This window comes from Bactrocera neohumeralis, chromosome 3, assembly GCF_024586455.1.
Source record: "Bactrocera neohumeralis isolate Rockhampton chromosome 3, APGP_CSIRO_Bneo_wtdbg2-racon-allhic-juicebox.fasta_v2, whole genome shotgun sequence".
Classification (NCBI taxonomy): domain Eukaryota; kingdom Metazoa; phylum Arthropoda; class Insecta; order Diptera; family Tephritidae; genus Bactrocera; species Bactrocera neohumeralis.
The window spans coordinates 2,676,619-2,700,497 of record NC_065920.1 but is presented as its reverse complement, the minus strand read 5'-3'; the positions used below and the strand labels follow the sequence as shown (position 1 = coordinate 2,700,497).

General features: G+C 41.9%; 1 protein-coding gene across 2 annotated transcripts in view; it reads left to right on the top strand.

Moving 5' to 3' along the window:
• Positions 1-23,879, top strand: part of LOC126753619 (V-type proton ATPase catalytic subunit A-like) — a 414,573-nt gene that overhangs the window by 295,246 nt on the left and 95,448 nt on the right. For both annotated transcript variants that reach the window (XM_050465213.1, XM_050465211.1), the window contains one exon: positions 19,662-19,911. The gene's annotated coding sequence lies outside the window, so the exon portion shown is untranslated. The remainder of the gene's footprint in view (positions 1-19,661; positions 19,912-23,879) is intronic.

Sequence of the window (23,879 nt, the reverse complement as noted above, 5' to 3'; positions counted from 1 at the left end):
CCTTGCTTGAAAAAGCCGATGAAAGGCAAGCATTTTGCGGCGACAGAGTGGATCCAAGTAGCATGCATCTCGGATCTCAAGGCTATTCCGGAGAATAGCTTCCGTGACGCCTTCAATGTTTAGAAATCACGCTGGCAGCGCTGCAGAAGGAGCCTATTTTGAAAGTTTTTAAAGAATTGTAATTGTAATTCAATAAATTTTTTTAAATCGACTTAGACCTATTGCTTCCCGGGCAAACCCTGAAACAGAACGATCGGAATCAAGTCCTTCTAAGGAATATTTTGTATTTGGTAAGGGTTTTATAGCTTTGGTTCATTCGAAGTTATTCTTTTTTTTTTTGTTGTGTGTAATTTCAATATAAATTTCAAATATAATTTTTCTTCTGACACATTCCTCTTCATTTAAATTCGTTTTGATTTCATTTCGATTTGTTAAGTTTCTTGCGATCGCATTCTGTTTCACGTCACCACGTTTCGTTTGAAGCCTTTATCGCTTAATTTAAATAAAAATTCCTTGTCGTTGGATTTTATTTCGGGACGCTTCTTCCATTTTGTTTTATCTCTGTCGTTGTAATTTTCTGCGAAAGCGTTCTTTTTATTTGAGCTCATTGGATATTGTTTAATTCCATTCCATTTCATTGCAGCGCATTTTGTGTGTTTTATTTGCCAGCATTTCATCTTATTTCCTCTATTCCCAGACCCCCATAATGGCCAATGTCCACTTTAACGCTGTCATTACAGCATTTTTAGTATCAACTATCGAATAATTTTCGAAAACAGCTTAATCCGTGTTCTTTCGCTGCTCTCCATGTATTCTTCAGCGTTTGAAGTGCGATTGTTGTAGCGCGCGCCGCTGCCCTGCGCCGGTCTCACGTACGACAACTGCCAGGGCGCAGCAAAAAACTTCGAGAGCAAACAAAACTCAGTAAAAAATTACGACACATAACGACATTTAATTTAATCGCAGCACATTGTACTCACTACACGCCGGTCGCCGGTTGCATGTGTGTGTGTAAGTGTCGGTGCTGGTGTCTTTGCTGCTGCCTCAGTGTTGGCTGCAAACTAACTGGGAACAAAGCGAAAACTATTAAATTCAAGTTGAAGAGGCGTAACGATGGCAGCTACAACGAGTGGCAAGGCACTGAGTTGCTACAACAACAACAACAACAACTATCCCTGTAACTAGTGCAACAGCAATAATATTACCTACAGCTTGAGCACATACAACATGTGCAATTGCATCAGCAGTGCTAACAACCGGAGCAAAAGGCAACAACAGCGCCAGTAAAAATGGCAAATAGTGAGCGTTGTGGCAGCAGGGAATGTGGCATGTAAGTGTGTGTAGGTAATGTCAGCAAACAGGAGCTTTGTATGTGGCACGAGTGTGTGGCAGTTGAAATGTCACGTTTGGCCTTTGCTTTGCGACTGTCGAGCGCCGAGCGCCGAGTGCTGGAAGGGGGCTGGCGAGTGGCCAGTGACGACTAAAGACCATTGTAAACTGCTTCGCCTGCCAAGTGTGCGACGGGCCGTAAGCGAACGTGTGTGCGCGCGTGTGTGTGTGTGAGCGAGTCGCACTCGTAGCGGCAATTCAATTTAAATTTATCTAGCGCTTTTGCGATAACGCGTACAGAAGTGAGGCCCTGCTGGCAACGGTAGTTACAACACCAAAATTGATGGTTGCAACAGCAGCGGCGGCAGCGGCAGCGGATACTTCGTGTCCGTGCTTTCAGCGCGGCTTCATGTGAGTGCAGTGCTGTAGCACCTGTCGTGCGGTTGCTATGCTCTTTAAGTGGCAGTGATGTACAGTAAAATACTCACCAACACACACACACACTCACAAAATCCATGGACAGGCACCAACACGCAATTGTCGGTGCAGCAACGGATGCTGCGACTGCTGCCGACAGCTGCTACTCATCCCTTTGCGCGACACACCAACCCACTTCACCGGCGTTGGACCGACTTCACTTCACCACCTCGCCATCTCGCCCACCCCTTCCGCATCAACTCCTTGTCTATCCGTTTCAATCCACTTGCACTGCGCTCCACTTCTCCACACTTAGTTTCATTGCATTCTTCAAGTGGCATTTACGTGCAAGCGGCGGTGGGGTGGTGCAAGGGCAGTTGAATTGCCAGCAAATGTTCACAGTTCGTAGTTACGCAGACTGGAATGCAAGCAGCACACAGCCCAGTTACTCAGTCGGTCCAATCGGTGGCCAGAGTGCGGCAGTGGCAGCGCAGGGGCTTACTGCAACGCAAAGGACCAACGAACCGGTTCTGAGTGGTCGTCCATTCCGGTGTGCTGGTAGTGAAGTTATAAAATCATTTCGATTTAATTAAGATTAAATGCTGAGAAACTTAACAGGTGAAATTTCAATTCAATTTCAAGTTTATCTGCCAGCTGAAATTTCGCACACATACACACACATACAAATGTTGGCTATAATGGTTATATCTGTGTCGCCGGTACTTTTATGCAAAGCGCTTTTGTGCGCTGTGGAGACAGGCAGGGGATTGCGAAGGAACTGTTGAGGCGTCAAAGAAGTCGAGATTATTTGTGGAATGAATGTGGCACTTTTTGGCAATGTCCATTGTCTATGTATTGTATTGGGCTTGTAATTGGAAAATATTCGACAGAGTTTAAAAATATAATTAGTTCAAATATTCTAATATTAGGCTTATTTGAGAATTTTGGCTCTATTGCCATTACTATAGTTCGCTCTGATTGAAGTTGGCGAAGATTGTGGGGTCTCCCTTTTTGTGGATTGGATCGTCCGACCATTGTTTGACCGCTTTGTTGCTCTTCAGGTAATTGCTATTCGAACTTCTTCATGGTCGGGCAATGGGATGTCGTCTGTGATTAGGGAATCGGGTTCGCCTTCTCCCGGCGTTCACTGCTATTTAGCAGGCTGGAAAAGTGTTCTCTCCATAGTTTTAGTATGCTCTGCTGAGTATCAATCACCAGATCACCTTTGTGGGTTCTAAAAATGTATGCTCCGGTCTTGAAACCTTTTGTTAGTCGCCACATTTTTTCATAGAATCTTCGAGCATTACCCCTGTCGGCCAACTTGACAAGCTTTTCCTACTCACGCATTTCGGCCTCTCTCTTTTTCTGTCTGCAAATGCGTCTCGTTTCCCTCTTCAACTCTCAGTATCTAACCCATCCCGCACATGTTGTGGTCGATCGTGACGTTGCGAGGTAGGCAGTCTTTTTTCTCTCCGCTGCGACACGGCACTCCTCGTCGTACCAGCTGTTCTTTTGCATTTTCCAAAAACCAATGGTTTCGGTTGCAGCTGTACGCAAGGAGCTTAACTGCTGTCCCACAGTTTCCTTATACCGAGTTGTTGACTCTCAGAGAGCAGGAGTGCAAGTCGAGTCGAAAATCGTTCTGCTGTCTGTTGTGATTGCAGCTTCTCGACGTCGAATCTTCCTTGTGTTTGTTGACGTGCGTTTTATATTGCACAGAGTCGGGTGTGTATCTTGGCTGCAACAAGATAATGGTCCGAGTCGATGTAAGGACCTCGGAGCGTACGCACGTCTAAAACACTGGAGACGTGTCTTCCGTCTATCACAACATGATCGATCTGGTTGGTGGTTTTTGGATCCGGAAACAACCAGGTAGCTTTATGTATTTTCTTATGCAGGAATCTAGTACTACAGGTAACCATACTTCGGAATGCGACGAAGTAGGTGGCGGGTCGCAAACCTAGCGCACAATCCTGTGTGAAGGGATGTTGATACTTGGTGTAAGATAGGAAGTCGTGAGCTGCTTGAGCCACACATAAAAAAGAATCATAACCTAAGAAATTTTGAAGTGTTGAAAGACATTGCTAGTTACTGTTCCTTTTCCTTTAGTTTTGACTTCATTTTACGGAGTCAGATATGAAAATTCGTGATCTTTGTGTCACAAACTCAAATATTCAAATATTTTAAACGCCTTTCAGATTTTTTTGAGTACACAACTTTGTTTGCAGCAAAACTTGGCCACACTGTTAATTTGTTTTATAGTTTCCTAACAGACCAGCAGCGCTACTAAAGAGATCATAAGCTCTGAGCATTGCTGTCATTCTAGGCACCCATGAACTAGTTGTAATGACGGACACGTACAATCACAGCATGCAACTAACTAACGAGTTGTCGGGCAGATGAAACCTTGAGAATCTTCTACAATGATTCAGCCGCTATGATTTCACGAAGTACGATTGTGTCTGCTCTTTTATATTTGCAAATAAACATGCGGGCAAGTATAGACGCAGACACACCAACCACCGGACAGACCGGAGAGATGAATGCTGGCAGCTACAACAACAACATGAAATGCCAACTTGCCTGCCAACACGACACATGTTGCATATCCGTGGGATGCAAATCAGGTTGCGTTTCCACTGTCGTCTGCCTGCGTGGACACAGCTCTTTTCTATGTGTTCCACAAGTTCATATGCAAATATATACACACATGACGCAAATGCAGTTTGACTAACCGTATTGGACCAACGTCGCTCGCATGTGGCTGCGTCCGCTGTGTTGGCAATAAATTAAAGCGCAACAAGAGTTGAATTCAGAGAATTTTGTACTTGCAACATGGCTTAAAGATAAATTAATGAGGATTGCACCGCGACCTAGGGTCTATTGTGCCCTAAAACATGGCTTGCATTCAGCAATAGCAGCGCCGCATGCACATTCGGCATGCCGAACTCCGCTTGAAAGCGATTCATTAAGTCAGTTAGCCAGTCGGTCAGTCAGTTGCTGCGCCTTTATTATTTTTTACAAGTTGGCAGCGTTGTAATTGCAATCCGTCTATATGTTGTATGTTTAGAGGATCTTTGTAGTGACTTTAGGTCTGACAAGACCGCAGCAAATGCAGATTAGATGTGTTTAGTTTTATTTGTTGTGTGGTAGGTACTGAAAATGATCGTTGAGTGGGGTCTTTGGTTCCCTGCTGAGCTTGTTGTACATCTCTGCTGTGCTGCCCACGTCTTGTGTTCGTCAAAAGAAGACTGGCTTGTAAAAAAATGTTGTGTGTGTATTTGTGGGTTTGTGATGTCCATTTTTATACCTTGAACGAGGTATACTCAGTTTGACCCGTTTCAAAGTCAGAAGAGACGTAGGAGACCCTACAAAATATTGATCATCTGTCTGCATAAATGCGAAAAAATCCCTTGGGTTTGAGCCGACGTTCTGAAATTGTACCATAACAGCATATTGCTGCCATTCTGAGTAGATTTTTAATGAGCTCAAGCCGCTTTGTTGAAACTTCAATTATTTAAAACTTAATTACTGAAGTCTTTATTCTGGTTTTACAAAAAACTGCTCATATTTCATATGCGATCCTTTCGTGGAATCAGCATATAAACTCACCTAACCTAACCCCAACTTTTTTTATTTTTTTAATAATTTAAATAACTATGAGTAATCGATGGGGCTTTCGACTTATTAAACAAAGCTACCTCAAATCAGGCTCCAAAATGGCTCGAATGTCATCATTTCAGAGCGGGTTCTGCTCTAATTTTTTCGACTAATTTAGTTTCGATTTATCACTCAGTTATGCTGGTTTGGTATGGCGTAGACACACCTTATGCTGTTATACTCTCATCCGAACCGGTTGTTTTCTTTTCATTGGCGGCGTTTTTTACCTGGCGCATTCCAAACCAAGCGCACAACCCTGGGGAGGGATGGCTCGCCGTCTCACTTTAGCTTGCCTTCATATTGATGCTTTTCGGCTACCCAGAGGATACTCGGTCTAAGACCGGAAGTCAAGAGCTGCAAATTTTTTTCTTTACAAAAAATAAGTTTTACAACATATTCTCCCACGGCAGGTCGAAATCTCGCTTTCAGTCTTACTAAGCCATGAATTTAAAAAAAGCCTACTCAATCACAGCCCTTTCTGTCAGTAATCTGCATGAATTTTATTTTAAAAAATGCAATTCAATTAAGGGAATCAAGCAATTTAATCTGCAAATGTGAGCATAACCTATTGACTGTCAAGGAGATGATTCCACTCTAAACAGCCTGAAATTAGTTGCAGAGCATACATATATGTATGTATGTGCAAAATGAAAATGCTTAGCAACCTCGTATGTGTGTGTGTGCCGAGTCAAACAAACAAATCATTCATCAAATGTGATATACGGCAAAGAACACATAATATTGCAGAAGTGCCTTCTTGAAAAATCGAAATTACACATTTAAGCCTCTACACTCGCCTATAACTACGCACATGATGTGTATGTATTTGTGTGAGCCTTTCGTAAGCACACAAGTATATGTGTGTATGCACGGAAAGCTGCAAAAAATTTAATATTTCCAGTTTGAACACACTTATCTGGGACTTACATCAAATTGTGCAGGCACGAAAAGGCAAACCCTGCAGGGAGTCGCTTGAAAGCTTTCAATTTTTTTCTTAATACTAAAGCAAAGCGCTCTAGCAAATGTCGTGCAATAGTTCTAACCAAAGCAAGTATGCGCAAAGAAAGCTAATTACTTTTATGGTTTACTTGGTCAATTTCTTGCTGGCAACTTTTGTCGCCGCACATATAAATCGATTCATAATTCAGCTCTCTGTCGAAGGCTTTGTTTTTATTGCTGTCTATTAACTGCACTACCTTCATCCTCGAGCAAATGCTAGGGACATTATTTCGCTCTTTATGTGCGCACATGTTTTACGTGCCGATATGTATGAGGGTGTGTGTGCCTGTGTGCGTGTGCTTTGCCAATATTTGCAGAGAATCATAATGGAAACAAGTTTTCGCACTTTTGTGTGTGCACAACCTGATTGTGTGGCCAGGAACAAATCAACGCATGTGTACATTTGGGCTGATTGAATTTTTATGTTTATGTTTTTATAGGAAATCACAAATTCTGTAGGCGATAGCCGGGCATGAAATGCCTAATGATAGCAACTTTTGCTGCAACTCACTAACACACACATACATATATGCAGCTGCACATGTAAACGTGTTGTGGATTTATGTTTATTTTCTAAATTTCCTGGTATTTTTGCACTAAATCGCATAATATTTTATAAAAACCGGATTTGTGTAGACAATAGAAATACCAATGATTTTGCTAAATGTAAAGTTTCGAAACTTTTTTTTTTTTTTTAATTTTGTAAATTTTTTGAAGTTTAAGAGGAATTGTTCCCTTCAATTTTAAACCACAACAACAATATACAAAAAGAATTAAAGCTCAAGAAGCTTCGAAACTAAAACAGTATTAAATTTTTTCTCAAAATGAGTATTTTTGAGTAGTCAAAAATAAGGATAGATTTTTCAATAATTTTTTAAATTAGATGTTTTCAAATCTTTAGATTAGCAAGTGAATTTCTTCCATTTGCAGCTCTGAAATTTCATTGGCAGTGTCTCCACTACTCGTATTTGTACTTATTCGAAATACCCATCCTTTACATGAAATCTCAGATAATAGGTCTGTATATTCCTGAGAAAGTACATTCGATGCCATTATTCATAGATCACAGACTTGACGTAACCCCACAAACAGTCTAACGGCGTCAAACCGAACGACTTCGGCGGCCAATTGACCGGACCATTTCGTCAGATAAGACGTTCACCAAACTTGGTTTTCAATAAATCGATTGTGACATTCGCTGTGTGGTTTGTGGCGCCGTCTTGTTGCAACCACATATTGTCCAAGTCCATATCATCCAATTCGGACCAAAAATATTCGGTTATCATTGATAGCGATTCCCATTCACAGTAATATGCCGGTCTTGATCATCACGTAAGAAGTACGGCCTAATCACGCCGTCGGCCCATAAATCGCACCATTCCGTAATTTTTTCGGGATACAATGTTTACTCATTGTGGATTGCTGCCTGATCAACAACGAATATTTTGCTTATTGACGAAGCCATTCAGCCAGAAAAGAGACTCATCGCTGAAGCTGATTTCTCGATGAAAATCCGGATCATTTTCAAGTTGTTGCTCAGCCCGATTCGCAAACACACGACGATTCTGATGGTCAAGGTAGATCAGTTCTTGCGTCAATTTGATCTTGTAAGGATGTAGGCCAAGATCTTTTCGCTAAAAACTCTTCACCACGATGTCACAGAAATGACTAACGCTTGAAAACGACGTGTGAAGGACTGATTTGGGTCTTCCTGATGTTCTTGTTTGATGATTGTTGATTTGACAAAACGATTATGACGACCATAAGTTGAACGTAGCGCTCTTAAAGTTGAGGCCACTGACACCGAATTTCGGTAATAAAATTTAGAATTCTAAATAAAATTATCGACTCGTTGTTGGATAGTATATGTTTTCATGATGAAATGGCAAATTTTACTGATAAGAAATGTCAAAAGAGCGGGAAAAGTATGGCGTCCCTGGTTTTTTTTTTTTTTTTTGTTTTAAGTAGGAGGAAGCATCGAAAGCCGAAGTGCGGGACTTTAATCCGCTAAACCTAACCTACTCCCAACTCAAGACTCTCCCACGGAACCACCAGATAAGGTATTACTTCATGGGAGTGACAAGACATTTTACGTCTCCTCTATAGCACAGACGGACTGACGCCTACTCTGCTGTATCTGCCTTAATATTGTCATGATGGAAGTTGCCGCTTCGCGAACAGCTTTCCACTTCTCAGAGGCAATCAAACTTTCCACCGTTAAACTACCACCTAGTGCTGTTTCTAACGTTTCCCTTATGTTTAGAAACCGAGGACAATGGATGAACACGTGCGCAGAGTCTTCTATTGACTCCGTACACATCGGACAATACGGACTGACGTCGTTTTGAAATTTATATAGATAGCTGTCCCTATCGGTCTACTTTTGTAACGTCCCTAACTTAGCCTTAACTTAGCTTCCTTATGAGCACAGAAATATTCTGCTTTGATTTCTACTTGAATTGATAATATATGCAACCAGTAGTAGAGCTTAAACATTAAATATTTGTGCGTCACAATTTTTCGGTTCACCCGCACGCAGTGCAATATGTCCTCATAGAGCTCGGTGAGATATGCTAATGGAGCACTGCCACAAGTGTCATCCAGTTTCACATATTTCTGCAGAAGCACACACTCAGGAAATTATTTGGCATAAGTATGTGTGTCTGTGGGCATGTAGTTGTGTTTGTTTGCATATAGTGCGTGTGTGGGTGTGTATGCAACTGTTTTTGGATATTATAATACACACTTGTGCACTGGGCTATTATCGTAACTGATCCTTTTCGATTTGTATATTAATGTGTGCGCAAGGCATATTTAGGCTTTTATGATATGTAAGCACAGCAGCATCGAGAACTGTCAATATTTGAACTGACACTGCACACCCACACACCAACATGCGCATGCACATGTGAAAAGGCCTTCACAGAACCATAGTGTAGTAGCTACGAGAGAGAAAAGTTGGCCGCCTTTCATTGCCATAACGTAATTAATGCTGTGATATTTACGAGCACAGTGAAGAAGCTGTGCTTTGTATTTGAAAAGTTTTGCCTTTGTTTACAATTGGCTTTGTTTTTGTGCGTGTAACTAAGTTCCACTGTTCGGCTGCCGCGCGCCCGCACAGTTATTGTCGCAGCGGAAAACTTTGTCTTCACCAGCGCCCTGCTGCTCCTGCTGCTGGGGACGCAATCGCTTTTCTATGGAAAACTTTTGTTTCAATGCCACTCCATTTCGTTCGGGCACTCAGCGCGCCTCAAAAGCAGGCCACTCTCCAACACCTCCCCCTGGCGCAACCGTGTAGAGTGGCGCGGTGTGCTAATGATAAACAGGCTGTAGCCGGCGCTTGAAAGGCTTGTAATTAAAGTTAATAATTAATGCTTAAATGTACTTGGCGTCGTTTGTTTGCGATTTTTATGCGCGAATTTCATTCACTGACAGATCTATTTATTTGAAAAGCGAACTTCATGTCTTAATTTCCGCATTAAAATTGATGTTTATGCCGAACTGATAAGTGGCGCGAGTTTTAAGGACTTTTGGGGCACACCATCGATGGTTCATATCGGCCAGCGGATCGCGCGCGCGTTCAAAGCCACGCCAACGCACTCGATGACTTTTGTATTTTGTGGCATTTAGTGTAGCTGAGCTTGAACCACCTTAAAACACATATACACCTTAAAGCCAATACACATCTCTGTGTGTGTTTGTGCAGCAGACGCAGCGCAATTGCGACATATTGCACCCATGCGCATAAACGCAATCACAAAATGCAGCAGATCTGATTTATATACAGCTTGCATACATTTTATTTACTGAAATTTCATATTACTTCCCCAACGCAAATTTTGTTGCCACGAATTGCCGCTTGCCTGCCCTGCTTACCTGTGTGTGAGCGGAATGTCAAACTAAAAATTCGCGAAAAGCAATAAAAATCATGCCACGACTTTTGCGTTTTCGCGTAGAGAACGCCCATGGCTGTGTTGTTGCGTGGGTTGTTGCCACATCACGGTCGCAAAGTGAATTGTGTGTGTATGTGTGGGTGTGTGTGTGGCAAGAGTCAGCCCACACAAGCATGCTGCAATGTTGCAATTGCAGCGGAGCGACATTATTCATCCAGTCATATAAATTCATTGCGTGGGATTACCGCTTTGAGACTTCGACACATGCTCCATCCGCTCAGACAGCGAGTTGCTCTGTGCACCGGTGACTCTTTGCCTGCTTCTCGAATGCAAGCGAGTTTATGCTTATTTACTTATACTTATATATACTCACATATACTAGTGCTGACGTGAAACGCCTTATTATGGATTGCTGGTTAAGCAAGCATCTCAGGAAAGCAACAGATTTTTGAAACTGATTCGGATAAGCGAGTTATGGTAGGCACTATGTCTTGAAGATTGCTAAAGAATTGGAGTCTTGCATTTTGTTGCAACATGAATATATTGTACTTTTTTCATTCAAAAGTCTTGTTGAAGCCTTGTAAAAAGCTGGCTGAAGAGTTACTTTCGTTTTAACGGGTAACTAATACATGAGTTACCTCAATCTACACACTTTCCGTTCCCATACAGTTCACATACTCCGAAACTATCCGTTTATAGTCGCTTAATTTCTTTCTAGCGAACAGTTTCTGCAGCTCAGCGAACCGAAAGACGCGATTGGAAGGCACTGGAGTTTATAGTGCAGACAATTCAAAACCCGATTCATTAAAATGTGTGGAACGTTTGATTGTAAGCACTTGCAGCTCTCTTTGCGAAGAGTGTTCCTACACCCAAATTTTCTTGAACGACAATTCTAACAATTTTTTTTTTGATATTTTTAAGTAGTCAATCTTTATTTAGGTCAATTTCCAAGTACATCTAAAATTATTTCTGGATTGCTGGCAGTTTCGGTCGTATCAAAATCTCCTGTTCCAATAAATATTGTTCGTTATATGTTCGGAACATATTAAGTACCGGTCTCGATGACACATTTGAACACACTACCAGTGTACACATCTAGATCTCCACGTTGCGAGGTTAGAAAACCCTGAAAACTAGTATTTTGGAATGCAGCAATAGAAACCGAGGCTTTGCTTTCACAAAAGTAGCTATCATCTCTGCATCTCGCTTGCTCCTACAGTTACAAAACCTGTGGTGGGGAACGGGTGACCAACATTTCCTCCATGACACCACCAGCGGCCCTGCGTACGTATGTATGTATGTATGAAATAAAAATGTTGTTTGTTCATGAGAATCGAATACTCTCTAATAGCATGTGTTTGTAACGCACATTTTCCCGAGCACTCATTATCGTGAGCTGAACGCCATTGAAGCGTAAATGTTGTTGCTGACTGCTGGTGCGGCTATTTTGTTGTGTTACTGTTGTCACTGCCGACCACTTCATCGCATTAAATTGTGAATTAAATGAGGCACTTCTTCAACAGCAGTAACGCTAATGTCTTTCTTGTTGTTATTGCATATTTTTTATATTTTGTTTACTGTGCCTTGTCCGTCCACTGGGTGCAGCGTATCGAATGTCAATTTTTTAAAGTCGTTCACGGCTTCCGCTCTGCTGACGTGCCTTTTATCTGCTTTTCTCTTCATTTTGTTGCCATTCTCATTTTTCGTTCTAACTTTCGTGTTTTTTCTTGGTTTCTTTATGTCGCTTTATTTTCTTTTGATATGAACTTTGTCTGCTTATGCTTCGTCATGCATTAGTAGTTTTGATAAGTAATTTGTTGGTATATTTCAGTCTAAACAGCCAAGAGTTCACCGCCAGTCTTTACATTTGAGTGTGTGAGTGTGTATCATTATTCCAAGCTGGAGAGCTTTATAAGTTTGCTGTTGATATGCTTTGCTTTGTGCTGAACGCTTTCATAAATTCCGTTACGGTTAGTTTACGAAGATGCCGTGCATTTGATGAAGATACTGTTTGATTTAAACAACACGCTCTGTACTTTAAACACTCGTTTGTGGCACTCCATTTGTTGAATAGACAGCGAAGATACTTGGAATCGTGGCATGGCCTAACAAGCAAAACATATTTTAAACTGAATCTTTTTACTTCTAATATTTTAACTATAATATTTGACTTTGTGTGATTTTCATGCTTCACAAATTCAGACCCGAGTAACTTGAGCTTTCTCCGAGTAATTTGAGCTTTCTTGACGTAAACTAGACCTATCTCTTCTTTATTGCAGCTCTCTGCGCTTCTCTTTAGCACTTTTTTCACAAAAATTGTTGCCTATATTTAGGATTCAATTGAAAACAAATTCAAGTAACTTTAATTTCCATAAATATCAAAAACAGTTTGCCTGAAAGATAGATTTCTGGCAATGCTATGGCCATAGACAATTACTACCATTTCCCAATGGTTTTAAAGCATGTATACTCAAAAAACTCTGAGACTTCCTCAACTCTTACGGTTTGCCCAGAAACCGCCATATACCAGCCTTTTTCGTTCTGTATTTCCACAAATTTCCTGCAGGGCATCTAAATTCTCATATACCTGTAAGTGAATTTTGGCAAATTTCAATGATTGCTAGGGGCATGGGTACCACCGTATTGTTGCAACTTACACTTGGCTTGCCCTCGAACTTATTTATTTTCGTCCATTTGTCCTCCACTTGTTTCTTGTTTAATCTAAAACGTTTAACGATCCACTCCGCTTATGTATGTATCCACTGCACTGATATTTATGGACGTGGAAGTTGCCGTGTTTACCGTAAAGTAGATAAGTTATTATCGATACAAAGTGGATCCATGTGACTCTGTGCTCTTTGCATGCCTGAGATAGTGGAGGATGAAATTATTCTAAACAAATGCTAGCAGAACAGGAGTTTAGTTTATGGTTATTGATAGGGATAAATAAGAACTTTTTATACCTAATATAGCTTAAATACAGAGCAATTTCCTGTTAATACTGGATACTGGATATGCTTGATTTCGAATAAATCCAAAATATTATGTTGAAAATTCATGTTTGTCACTACTTATTCGTCAGTTTTGGAAAGAACCGACTGTGAGGCTGTATTGAGGAAATTTTTTTCTATCAAACTTATTGAGCTTTATACGGTCTACGAATACCTTTTAGCTTTACATTGCTGAACTAAGCTTTCGAGTTGATTGTGGTTGCCAAAAAATGGCTAAGTGGATTCCAGAAATACGTCTTTCTCAGAAATGCCGATCTAATTAAACTATTCCATAGAGTTGGAGTGCAATTCAAGCCGCTTCACCGCTGAGTGTTCAGCCTTCTAGCATTTGTTTAGACAAACAAATTTTTTCGCGATTATTTAAGTAGCAGCGATGTCAATGTAAAACATCAACCACCAAACATACAAACAACAACAATGAGTGCAAAGCCAAAGCGACTGTGTAGCCAGTAGTGAAGGCCGCGAAGACAGTTTTTAAGCTGCTCGGCGCTTTGCAACAAAGTGCAGGCGACAACTGTGAAATTCCCGCTAAAGATGCTTAAAATTCACGAATTCTGGTGTTGACTGTCTGCCACTGCATGCGAGTGGTTACACGAGTGTGTCACGCGCTGGGCCTGAACGGCGCTTAGTCGCCAAGGACTAGGACCAGTAAGCAAAAACAAAAATGTATGAAACAATGAGAGCAAAAAATGGCGAAAGCGAAGCATTTTGTGGCTTCCCGAAAGCAACAAAGATTACAAACATCGTGAAGAGAGGTGTGTCTAATGCTGTCTATGAGTGTATTTAAATATATGTATGCATGGATGTGCGAGTCTTTTTCAGATGTATGCACCAGGGCTCAGAACTAGATATACACTGTTGTTATGCTTCCTTAGACCTAAAAGTATTTTCCAAACTTTCATTAGTCCTAGACGAGGCCCATATACTCTCCTCGGCTAAGGTAGTCTGAATAGAAACTCTTAAGGCAAAATGTTGTCACTTCTTCTGGCACTAATCATGCTACCTTCGTATGTAACGCGTTCACTCAGTGGTGGCTTGTTTCAGCCAGGACACTCTGGAAAAGTAAACACCCACGGTGAAATAAAAATCGCACCGAGCAAATATACCTGCACCTTTGGAAATGAGAGCAAAAATCCAGTGACCACAGAAATAAACTAAAAATTCGAGCTTTTTGCTCTTCACAATTTTTTAGCGCCAACAGCAGCCGTCTGCGGGGCAACAATGTGCGCAGGTGCGTGTGTATGTGTGCCGACTAGATTTCTGCTGTAGCGCCTTTTGATTTTGTTGCCTTAAATGCCGCTGCTGTGGCAACAACTAACTACTTTGCTGCAGGAAATGTCGAGTGCGCCACACTTTTCCGGCTTACTAGCTGGCCACTGAGAGGCGGCTGGCGGCGCAGTGCAAACACAGCGTGAGTGGGGCAATGCAATGGCAAACTTTTTCGACACCCTCCAGACCTTGTGGGCTGTGCGGGCGGCGCTATGCCGAGCTGCGTGTAATAAAGTCAAGTTGCAGCTGTGGCAGCGGCGTTTCAAGTCATTCAATGTGGCAGCTTGCTTTTAGAGACTCTTCCCATGTGGGGCGTATGTGTGTGTGTGTGAGTGGGTGGTTTAGTGTCGAAGTGGTTTTGCATTTGTGGCTGCCCACAACCACTTGTAATGGCCGTCAAGTATGTGCTTGTTAGCCAGGCGAATGAAGCCGCTAACTTGATTTGCTCAGGCCTTGCAAGTGGCGGCAGGGTAACTGCAACTCGTCTCGCTGTCGCTTTTGTTTTCGAATTGTGCGAACATGGTGCTTTTTATGTCTCCACAATTGGCGTGAATGTGAGCATTTAGCGCGGGCGCTTTGCATTTTTCATTGCCACGTTTGCCTTGTCTTGTGTGGCTATCACTTACTAAACGGTGAATGTGGGCGGCTGCTATTCGAAAACAAATTATTTTTGTTGTGAATGAGTACTTTATAGAACAGTTAAACGATATATTGGGTTATCTATGTTTTTGAAGACACTTTTTTTGACAGAAATGTACTTTTAACTTGCAACACTTGTTCGGATTCTAGGTTCAAGTCTTTACTATGGTAATGGTTTTGGTTTATAGATCCAATCACTTAACTTCAGCGCTATCGGAACCGCAACACTATTCCGCATAAACGAAGTCTAGCAGATGTAGATATTGATCCCAAAAACAGTCTATCTATATCCCGTCGATCGGATTTCTTGGACGGCGGTGATGTCAGCCTTTACTCTAACGAAGGCATCAACCACTGGGCAGCGCCATCTTCCCAATTAAGGGATCGGACATTCCAGGTGCATGCCCTCAAATTATAATCCTTACACCGTTTGCAGGGATCCGAGGCTGTTGTTTCCTTTTCATTGGTGGGATTTTTTTAGATTGCGGGTCCCAAACCCAGTTCACAACCCTTGGGAGCGGATCTTTCGCTTACAAACTTTAGCTCGCCTTCAAACGAATGTTTTTTGGCTACTAAGAGGATACTTGGTTTAAGACAGGAAGTCGTGAGCAGCTTGAGCCATATGTAAAAGAATCGTTTCTGGCCACTACAAAGTGAATGGGGCTCTGAGAACTTTCCTCACTTGCGTGAACTTTTACAAAGACTCCGTCCACCACAATTAGCTATCGAAAACCTAAATAAGGGTCAATAAAATTGCTCTCGAGAAAATTCGTTGCACGAGAAGGGGGGAGGATCAGAATGAGGATCAATGTATCACTTCAGAAACCGACACTCCTAGAGCCCACGCACAATCCTTTCGTAAGTCATATCATCTAATTTGATAAGATTTCCTATTTCCAGCGAATTGCAGTGAAACAGCAACCAGGCAGGTTAGGAAATAGCCGCATAAATACCTGTGTGGGCGTGAGGGTTTTGCTTTGAAATGAGCAATGCAAATGCCTATTTTTAGTATTGCAATAACAATTTCAATTAAAATAAACATCTGTGGCATGCAGCAAGGCGTAAAATTGCACAACCATCAACCGGTGGGTACAAAACAGTTTTGGCAAAGCAAGTGCGGGCGTGGGGCCGTCGGAGGTGCACAGCAGCTGAGTAAATAAGCCATTGAATTACGATATGAGAGGCAGCTTTGGAAACGACAGTGAAATCAACTAGTGCTAGCAACAGAAATAATCAAATTATACCAACTAATTAGTGAGTGCAATGAGCGACGGACGAACGGACAGCCGACAGCCAGGCGGAATCATCGAGAGCCCAGTGATGCTTTGACTGGCGTTCAACTCGCTGCCTCGGCGTCTCTGTGCGACTGCGAAATCGGCAGATTGCTTTCTTGGCTGACTGCTGCAAGCGACTGCATGACGCAAGTCAATGGCGGAACGCGTCGAAAGTTGTCATCGTCCGTCGGCGCTGTGCACATTCGCAAGCAATGAGGAAAATTGTTGCGCACCGCAATTGCAGGTACAATAAACGTCGGTTGCAAAACATTTGCTTGTGGCCAATTAGGGGTATTCACAAATCTACATTCACACACACACACAAATACATATACATATGTATGTGGAAAGACGTGGGTGTGTATGTGGGCATGTAAATTGCTGCAATTGCAGGTAGCGCAATTCGTGGCTTGTCTCGCCGTGAAGCGTGACTTTTGAACAAAATCTCGGCAAGCCGCAGCCTGTGTATGTGCGTGCGTGCGTGTGTGTGCAGTTTATTATACAACTTCATTCGCTAATAAGATGCCCGTATGCGTAGATTTGGCACAGCAGCGTTACGGAGAGATGCGCTCGCGCATAACGTCTCGCAATTGCGGCGCTGCAAGCATGGCAACAGCAATTTGCGGTGACAGCGCCACGCGTGGCGTACTTCAACTTTCTTGATGTTTCTAATTGCGCGCATGTGTATAGTATGCATGTGTGGGAGTGTGTGCGGGTGTGCGCGCATATCTCTTTATTAAAATGCACATAACCGCAAACGGAGCGGGTTGTTTGCCGTAATGCGTTAATTTACCATGAAATCTGGCAGAGCAGATGAAATTTTGACATTTTTGTGCTGCGAAATATAGTTGAACCTTGCATGTGAATGTGTGCTGAAATGAGTCTATCTCACTATATGCATACATATGGATAAATATTAGACTTCTGATAAAATTATTAAGGCTGACTGTGATGTCTCTTCTGGAAAGTAATAGGACTAAGTCGATTTAAAAAATTTATTTAACCAATCGTTACAATTCTTTAAAAACTTTCAAAATAGGTTCCTTCTGCAGCGCTGCCAGCGCGATTTCCAAGCATTGAAGGCGTCATGGAAGGTATTCCCTGGAATAGCTTTGAGAACCGAGGTGCGTGCTGCTTGGATCCCCTCTGTCGTCTCAAACTACTTGCCTTTCACCGGCGTTTTCAGGCAAGGAAACAAAAAAATGCGTTAGGGCCACATCTGGGCTGCAGGACGGCTGCGTAAGCGTTGGGACGTCGGCCTTGGTTAGGTAGCAGTTCACAAGAAAGGCGGTATGAGTCGGGGCGTTGTCGTAATGCGTCTTCCAATCGGCTGCGATGTCTTGTTGGACCCGATTGAACCTTTGTTTGAGTCTATGGAAGACTTCCACGTAAAACTTGGCGTTAAAGGTTTGTCCAACAGGATCAAATTCATGGTGGACGATGCGTTAGATGTCAAAAAAGTTAATGAGCATCGCTTTCAATTTGAATTTGCTCATTCATCGGCGACCTCTTTCAGGTCCTCAAAAAAGACCTGGTGCCAACGAACGATGCATTTTCGGCTTGTACCACTCACAGAAACACGTCGCGCGAAAATGTATGTCCTGACTCTCCAGGTGCTCTACCGAATCCAGTCTGTGTGCGCACGCTCCGAAGTACAGTCGCGGCGGAAGAAAATCAGTCCTATTATTTCCGGGCAAACCTTGTATATCAGCATAAAATTTTTAACGAATGGGCTTATAAAGTGTGTCACCTATGACCAAACATTTTCAAAATCAGGCTATAAATGTTCTAACCTCCTAATAGCGAAAACGTTGACGTCAGTTCCGATTCCGATGTTTTTACTGAAAATATCGGTTAACCTGTCGGATACATTATGAAATTTAGAAATTTTTTCCTGGTCTTTGATCCGAGCAAGTTCCGAGAACATTAAGTGTTCGGTTATACCTGAATTTGGACCTTCTTTGCTTGTAATAAGTAATTTTTGTTGCTTACTTGAGCTAACAGTTCTAATTCCGAAAACTTCGAGGGCTGTTCCAGCTCCCAGCTGCTTTATTGAAAGTTTTCCGAACAGATTTCCATAATGACAACAACTTTCTCAAATCTGCTTTTAAGCTCTGCTTTGGTCAGATATATTCTATTAAGATATTCAGTAAGCTCTCTGGAAATGTATGATGAATCGACTAAGGACAACAAATTTTACGATTCGCTGAAGTTATACATGGATTTGTGGGAAAATATATGACCATTCCGTGACTTAATTGATTGAGTGATAGACGAGGAATGCACTGCAACCTTAGGTCTATTGTGCCCTCTCCTAAATCACAAAAATTCACCTAGCCCCAGCAAATTAATAAAGTGCAATATACTGCAGGGTGCTAGCAAAGCGATGTGATCCCTATTTGGAAACAAGGATCCAAAAGTCATTAACCTGTGCCTTCAGCCTACTTTGATTCCGAGACTTATAGATGGTATTATTGATCACTGATAGTGTGTGGCTTCAGTTTTAGTGAATGATACATAATTATTGTCAATATTACTTTTCATTAGTGCCAAAATATGCAAGCTTCATTTAACTGTTAAAGTTTTGTGGCATTACAAATTAATCAGCGTCAAAGTTTGTGGGTCATCGGTCGTTACTTCTCTCATTAAGCTTCTCTAGGTTTTATTCGCTTCATTTCCTGTTTGTACATTTGACGCTCACTCGAAAGCTGCTAGCATTAGCTAAAAATATCTAAGTCTACACACACTCCCATACATAGTATTTCAAATTTATTGCCTTAGAGTGTGTGTGAGTTGTGTGCAGCAGTGCTCAGAACACAATTAAGTTCATTTGTACATTTAGTCGCATCTCCGGTATGTGGCAGCCAAGTAAGGCAGCATATAAACGCAACATTTTGGCAATTATTTATCTGCTTTCAACGCCATAATGAGTTAATACGACGGAAGTGTGACGCTTAAAATGCATTTACGTTGCGAAAACACGAAAACACTGCTGAGAAAAAGATTTCAATTTGTGGCAGATTTCGCCAGAAAGAAATGGATACAAATTTTCTCTTTGCATTCACACACACACACATACACTTTTGTCTCCGGCACAGCAATTTTTACGGTTACTTGAAACTTGTATCTTTTAAATTTTATCTTCTTCATTTATTTTTTACTTTTTCTAGCTTTCCAACCATTTATTGGTGTTGTTTTAATGCTCCAATTAGCAGACCAGCAACTATGACGGATGAGGAAAAACAAGAAGAATTCAACCACAGCCGTTGGGAGAAAAGTAAAATTGCGGAGTTTATGGCGTAATTCAGCTGATATGTAGATATGTTTTTAGACTGAAGGCAGGAAGCCGAGCCTCATAGTTGGAAAGCCGCCTCTACACAGATATGGCAGCGTTTGCCACTAAGACCGACGATGCGTTAAGTAAGTTTTGAACAGATTTTCCAATATTGAAGACAAATAAATTATAGTTAAGCGAGAGGAGTGGCTGAATTTTTATTGCTGATTGAAGACTGAAGCCATGCTAAATTTATTAAGCGAACTGGCAAAGCGATTTTTTATAATTATAGATAGTTGAGACGGATCTTTGTGAGTGATTTAGGTCTAGGATTGTTCAGCTAGTTGACAGAGACTTTTCAACTGGATACTGTCTCCTAATATTTTTCGAACCTCCGAGATACCTTCAAGGCACTTATTTTTTCAAGGCGTTTTTTTCGACAGCTTAGAGCTAATTGCCCTTTCGCATATTAATAAGAAAAGCAATAGATGCTGCTCTTACAGAGAAGATACAGATTATTAGCACGTCACGCATACCCGCACACACAATTAATTAGGACTGAGAATTTATGAACGCACAAGTACAGATAAATTGTGGCATGCTAATAAAGGATAATGCAATCAATGGCGGACCACCACCAGAGCGCTTACACGCAAATGTGGCAACTCAGATATGAGTGGATGGAGGACTAGACAACACACAGGTGTGGGTGTGTTGCTAAGCCGCAGCTAAGTCCCTGCTGGATACTCATTACGTTCACCGAACAGGTGCGCCACTCCCGATTGCGTGCAGCTCCTTAAAGCTGGCAGCCGTAACTGTGCTCGAACAGCTAGCTCAATAAATGGCGAATACTTCGAATAAAATATATGCGCCAAGCAAAGCGATAAATTGGGCACACAATCGTGTAGGGGAGGGAGAAGGTAAATACAGCAGAAGCATAAAAGCAAAGCTGGCTGACAAGCGAAGCCAAGCCGGATGTGGAGCGCGCGCGTCGCTGTAGCGGAAGAAACCAAATATCCTTCATTTTTATGTTAAATTATATTTGCACATTAAATCTTCGGTATTTACCGTTATCATTTAGTGAACGCTGCTGCCACTGCCGTACGCAAAAGACTTATGCAGTGCCCTTGCCGTCGCCAACTTGTAATACCAAAGGAAACACACTCTTAATCCTGTCTAAGCACGGCTACGTGTCTCACATCAACACAGCGCCGCCGCCATTACCAAATATATTGACCGGGTCTCTTCGCTTTGCGTGTGGCAGTAGAACTCTTTAGCCACTATGCCGCCAAATTGCAACGGCAGTTGAGAGTCAAAACGCACAGCAGGTGATTCTGCGCCAAGACATTGCTCTTGTCTTATCCCTTTGCTTTGGCCCGAGCGCGTAGACCTTGGCGCCACTTTCACTGCCGTTAATATTCAACACATTTGTGCTGTTGTTGTTGCCTTTATTATGATTTTCTCTTTGTTCGTTGTCTTTTTGGCGAAATGTACCGAAATTCAAGGAGCTCTCGAACGATGAAGATTCTTTTTTTTTGTTATGAAGCGGTGATTCTTTTGCACAAATTTCTTGGTCCTTTTTGCCGCTCTTTTTCGAGTTCTTTAAGCTTACAAAAATATATACGAGTGAAAGTGATCTGCGCCCGTATATTCCTTCGTCGGTTCAAATATCTGTGTATGACTGTGTATGTACTACATGCAGTTATGTTTATGCAAGTGTATGCGCTGACTCATCTTTCAGCAAGCCAATTAAATGATGAGTTGAATAGCTTCGACGGAGAGCGTTTTAATTAAACAAAAGCATTTATTTCAAAGAATTATTCGGTGGAGTCATCGACAGTGTGTAAGGTTGGATAACCAATATGTATATTGTGAAATTGGTGGTTATGGAATTGAGGCATTTCTTTTGGAGTAAGGTGCAAAAGCGAAAGACCTCCGATATTACGACGCTTAACCTAATTTTTCACTTACTGCCTAAAGACTTGTTCCGTAAGCAAATGGCAGCGAGGTCAGCTCTACGACAGAGGAAATCCTGCCCATTAGACGCCAGTAGTAAGGGGTATTCTATGATACTTTAAATTTTCCGTTTCTTCCCATTACCACAGATTTTCTCTATTCTACAGAGTTGAACCGATATTGCCTTTCCTTACAGAGAAAATTGGGAAAGGGTTGAGATAAGAGCGCAGTGATGAGCATCTATACGGATGGTTCCAAACTAGATAATCGAGCGGAAGGTGGTGTGTTCTCTGCAAAACTAGACCAGACCACTACACTGTCTTCCAATCGGAGATCACAGCAGTTAAAGGAAACTTTCTTTTTCTGACAAGAAATGTGCTCACAATAAGGAATATGTTTATATAGAATTTGAGATAACTAAAGTCTCTTAAAGTTGGATCTAAGTTAGTAGAAGAATGCCTTGATTTCTTAGTGGATCTAACTTCATATTTCATGATAAACTAGCAATGGGTGCCAGGATATAATGATATCCCAGGGAACTGTGAACCAGATGAACTAGCCAGAACAAGCACCACCCTAAAATTAGACTCCGGAGAAAAGGGAACTTTTATGACTTTCGCTACTTTCAGATATCTTTTCGACAAATATGTTAATAAATATAGCTGAGCCTCGGTGGAATCAGTCTCTGACTTGCTCAACAAACAGGAAAATATTGCATGAACGGAATATGGACCGCACATACTAGCTATTAAAATTTAAAAGGAATGATATAAGAACTCTAATAAGAGTATCAACAGGTCATTGTCTAATAGGTAGCCGTGCCAGTGGACTAGGGATGCCGTATAATTACTATTGTAGAAGCTGTCAGGAGGTAGAAGAGGAGGAGACTATCAAACAACTTATAAACGATTAAAAAGCTCTGCTCGTTGAACTTGATCAGAAATACGGGCTAGTGCAGAGAGGAGCCAATAAAGTAAGGAGACTTTAGTCCTGGTATCGCAATTGACCTCCTAAAGGCCTTGGTGCGTCGTGAGACAGCTACCTTCCATAACCTACCTTCCTAGAACAACAACAACTGACTTGTAGGCTTTGCAATCTACACAACCACGTGATAATCAGCAAAAATGACTAAAATTTATTTTGTAAACTTTTCCAAAGTATATTCCATTTAATTTCGATATAATTAACGTGCTTTTGTATTAGCAAGGTACCGTTTGTGTCTCTGCGTCTGCCGAAAGACGCACACTGTAGGGCACAACTTAGCGACCGTTCTTTGCAGCAAACGCATAATGAAGAGAACGGTACGTCGATTTAATTAACCGAAATTACTCAATTAAACGTTGCAGCTTTTCGCCAAAGCACCTTTAAGCCACGCATGCTGCGCCACGTAATACTGCGCCCCCCGGCCGCCGCCGCCCGCACATCGGCACTTCATGCCTTTCCTGCCACCAAATAAACGCAGCCAGCTCGATGAGTTGGTCCGTCGGTCGGATACCAATCGGGCAAATGTAATTTTCCTACCTTTCGCATCCGTGCCCCCACACGTACCCCCGCACAGCGAGATACGGAAATGCTCGGCAGCTTCAGTGAGTGGGAGGGTGTGTGTGGGTAGGTAGCACAAGTGATATTGCCTCTGCCCGTTTCAATATTGTTGTTGTTTCTGTCGTGTGTACTTTTGATGGTGCGTTTTCGTTGTTGTTGTTGGGTGCTATTTGTACTTATATTTGTTGTTATGGTTAAATTTGGTTTTGCGGTTCTTGTCATTTGCCCTAAGCCACAAAGACAATTAGCTGAAATGGCAATCGACGGGTCGCTTTGTGCAACAAAAAAACGCAAAAAAACAACAACAATAATCAGCAAGCGCCAATAAAAAGACCACAGAAATAAATGCGACAGTGCCAAACAGAAAATACGAATAAAATCACGGCGCGTACTCTTTGGGATGCTCCCCCTTACCAGCCCCTATGCATGCTTTTATGTGTGTGCATGAGTATGTGAGTGTTTGTGTGGTGTATTAACGTGTATGTAAGCGCCATCGTATAGGCGCAAGAATCGCAGGCAATTAATATTGGAAATGAGCCAACATTAATTGCAGTTACGAATTTCCCAACCTCACACAAGAGCTCCTGATTACACATTCAGCCGTCTTCCGACACCG